Source organism: Diorhabda carinulata, chromosome 5, assembly GCF_026250575.1.
Source record: "Diorhabda carinulata isolate Delta chromosome 5, icDioCari1.1, whole genome shotgun sequence".
Taxonomy (NCBI): Eukaryota; Metazoa; Arthropoda; class Insecta; order Coleoptera; family Chrysomelidae; genus Diorhabda; species Diorhabda carinulata.
The window spans coordinates 6646788-6651317 of record NC_079464.1 but is presented as its reverse complement, the minus strand read 5'-3'; positions in this window follow the sequence as shown (position 1 = coordinate 6651317).

Genomic DNA, 4530 nt, shown 5'->3' with positions numbered 1-4530 from the left:
GATTGCTACTCAAAAAATATCTTCAGCAACTGTGAATTGTCAATTTTCAAATAGAATATATTCGGTTTCAAACGCATTTATCCACTAGTTTTGAATTGTATAAACTCCTTTTGTAGAACATTTCAATGTTATTTAATATATTTCTATCCATAAGTAATAAGAAGAACAGGAAATATGTTGTTGATGTGAATAGTGAACCTTTCTCCATAATATATTACTAACAATTTGAATGCACTAAACAAATTACTTGACTCGTGAATAATTCTGGAAGTTTAATCGTGTTCAGTAGATTAATTCAATTGCCTTTTTGTGATTCTAGTCATGTTTGTAGTTTCTCTAATGTATCTCGGGCAAAACAAAGAAATTAGGTAACATATTGCAGTTTCGAGAAGGTTTAAGTTAATGGAACAGAATTGGAACAATGTCAGGAGCTTGAAAAATACGACTATCGAAGTTATATTGTATTGCCTTGTACATTGAAAATGAACAGAAATAAAAAACAGAAACATTGCATTTGAATATAGAGAAGTTGAAGACGAAAATAAAAGCAACACTATAACATTGTAATCATTTAGTAGATATTGATACAACAAATTAAAAAATAATGATATACGCGAGAAATGAGAGTCAAAATAGTGGATAAGGGGACAAGGAACATATTTAAGATTTGATTCAATTGCTTTACTGGAAGAATGGCTGGTTATCAATTCAATATAATAGTTTACTTATCAACTTATCACCTATTCCTTCTCGGAAAGATCTAGACTCATACCTGTACCAAGATTTTATTAATAAGAAAAGAGTGAAACCAAATATGTGTCGTATCGTATTTACTCTGTTTCTAGTATGAGAAATTTCTGACCTTAAACAACAATGCATTATAGGACGGGCTTCCATCCAACTCTCACATCTCTTCCGAAGATTATTATGACTTGAAATGACCGTCAAGAGTGTATCATCAGATCCTTCGGTTGATTGTTGGGATTGCTTGACTCAAGCTAATATTTTTCTGGGCTTGGAGCTTATTTTGGTAACCCGATGCATATTCACATAACATGATGGGGATAAGAATGACTTTTATTAGGTGGATTTTTATATTCAGGTCAAACATATCCCCTGAAGAGTCCTACTAGTTGTCTTTTTGTCTTGTTTTATACACTAGGTAATCGAGGTGATCCTTAAATGTTATTCCTTAGTGAGGATGACTTCTAGATATTTGGCCTGGTGATTTCCTTGCCGATGATGTTGACGCCAAAGAATAACTCGCTTCGTTCCGAACACCGAAAACGCGTGGGCGTTATAACTTTCATATTATTTCCAATATCGTTATGAAATTTTAGGAGATGTTTTTTAAAAGTGAATCTGAATCTGAAACGAGTGGATCACTATTCGATGCCGGTCATTTTATATTCTCGCTGGTATAGCATTTTATCAATTAAAAACCAGATTTAAAGTATTATTTTAAGATAAATTCTAAAATTCGGAAGCCTTACTCCAATTTTACACTATCATACAACTAATATGAAATTATTTGGATAGTTTCCACAGACTATTCAAATATCTAACATTTATCACGATTATCCGAGATATTTTCATCAATCTTACACGTAGCGTCACCTAGGGAAATAAGTAAGGACTTTATACGTTCAACTAACTAAAAGTGACCTAATGCATTAGTTCAATGCTTTCATAACAGGTGTCGAAACGTCTGATACATAAATATAATTATTGATTACCACATTTTTAGGGTTAAGTCAATGACATTCAGCATTTATGAATGCTATAAACAAATATTTAAAAGTTCTTCTTAGGTAACAACAAGTTTCATGTCAATTAGATTCTATTTCATATTAAAGTTAACTTTAATTCTAGATAATATTTCTTAAAAGCGTCAATTGTGAAATTAGATTTCTCGTATATCTAATTCATAAAATGTTGAAAATTTTCAAGTTTTTATAGATTTTTTACAGTATGTCAATTAAAAAATGTGTCTACACTGTATAACTCAAATCTTGCAATAAGAGAATTGAACTGTATTTGTTCTGTTTAAAAATGATGTGAATACATATCCATTTATTCCATTCGTAGCAAAACTACGTCTGTTTATCAAATAAAAATGCAATTTCAGCAGCGATGCGTATGACTAAGTGTATTTACATTTTTTAAAGAGCACATTCATATGAAATTCGATCTATTCATAAAAAATTTAATATCAGCAATTTTCTGCATCCCATTTAGTTACCTAGTTACACACAAAGAGGATACATTCGTAAATTGAGTGGATATTAATTTATTAAAGTCCCAATCAAACCTACCGATGCGGCGAGTTAAGCTAAGGACACATTTGTGTGTGTGTGTGTGTGTGTGTGTGTGTCCTAGCTGACATTTTGATGTTTTTAAACTGGTGAAGTAGTATCCTCGACCTTCACGTTCATACAATACACATTCACAATCGTCCGGAGCTTATAATATAATGGAGCATCTACAAGAAGGTATGGATTGGTTGGATGAAGAAGAGAAAATGGTTGCGGTTACTTCATCATTGCTTGTGCTACAATATGAAACCAGGGAGTACTGGGTTCATCCAATAAACCAACGTAGGCACGAATGTGGAGAATATCATGTTCTATGACCCGAAATTAGCACTATGACAGGTGTAAAATATATATCAGGTTGACCAAGTGATTTGACTTGGCTTACAATTTACTAGAAAGTAAATTAAAGAAGCAAAATACAAGGAGATGCAATATCTCCAGAGGAACGGCTTTTAATAAATACAATATTATATTTTCGTGAATACAACCAAGTCTAAAATTATCATAAAACTGGACATAATATTATTATTGAAAAAGTAAATTGACATTTTAAAATTGATTAATGTATTGGAAAGGGGACTTTCTTAAGTATTTTCTGAAACATAAGTATTGGTTTGAGATTGTTCATCAATGTGGGGCAAATAATGTGTATATGGCGACAACTTGTGGTTGTATGTCTGGTGGTATCTTTCTCAATTCGGCTTCAAACACCAAGTTACTTGCCGATTTATAGACGAACTTGTTCATTGTGGGAAAGTTTTTTTAAAGTTTTGGCTTAAAAAATGCATCATCTGGTAGTTTGTACTGCAGTTTGATGTGAAGGTTGGATCTGAGACCTGATAAGAGTATTCGATTTCATTATATCCACTAAGTCACTCAATTTTTTCTCGATTTTCTTTTTGCCTGAAGATGTACTAGAATAAGAACGTACATTTGGTGTATCAAGATCGTTTTATTAATACTTCAGTAAGTGAATTAGGAGATTTGTTTGTTGCCTGGTCTTCATCGCCATCTTCTTTATCTTACGTTTCAGTAGTAACAGTCATACATCTGTCCTCACTTTCCACGTTACTATGTAATGCTATCGAATTTAATCGTCTGAATCTGAGGAACTAGGGAACGCTTATCATTTGTCAATTCTTCTTTTTTGTCGATTACCGCCAATTTTCAGGATTTTCAAAAAAAATGAATAAATTATAGTACAAGAGTGGGTTTTATTTTATAATTTTGGAGATTTTAACAATAATTCCAAATTTTTTTGGTACTAGGGATAGTTTTTCATTGAAACTAGGGAATTTTAGAAAATAATTAGTAACTTTTATAGTACGAGAGATAGTTTCTGCTTGAATATATATAAAATATTAAAATATAGTACCAACAAGCACTAAAGAACGCTTATCATTTGTGTATTTAATTCTTTTTTCTTTCGCAACCAGCTTTTGAAATAATTCAAATCATCTATATATGAGTTTTCACAGTATTACATAATTGGAATAACTTAGTGATGTAAAGTTGATAGGAATGAATCGTTTTTATTTATAACGAAGTTATCAACTTGAACTTTCAGTACTTGTTTATAAATTTTAATTGAGAATACCGTAATACAAATCTTATCGTCATTATATTTTTTCATCTGGATTTCGAAAAAAAAAAATGAACAATACGGGTGTGAAAGTTTTTCATTGAAAAATACTCATAACCAAAATTATTACGGTACAGTGTCGGGTTAGTAAATTCTTACAATGATTTAAAGAGAAGTAATACCTAAAAAAATACCATATGGCGTTAACCGGCTTAGGAAGATATCCGTAACGCATTTGAAAATAAAAAATACCCAGGATAAATTCTTCCTTCAAACAGAAGGTGATGAAATGGACAAAAAGATAAAAACTGCCGAAAAAGAGATAGTACCTTTGGAGAATACTTTGAAAATTATGAACATCACCAATAACTCGTTTAAGAACAACCTTTCTCCTATTAAAGACACTGGTATCTATATATTTTGGTATAAAATCGTATTCGTAAGTATATAAAATAATGTTAATTGAAAGCAACGAGTAATGAACTGAAATTTCATAAAGCTGAATTAGCTGAAAAACTAAAGAAATTATTTAGCAACAACTTGTGCGGCTTTTTGTGGCCCGATTTCTATGCACGGAAGTTTGTATATGTTCAAAAATAAAGAGGAAAATAATAAATACGACCAAAATAAATA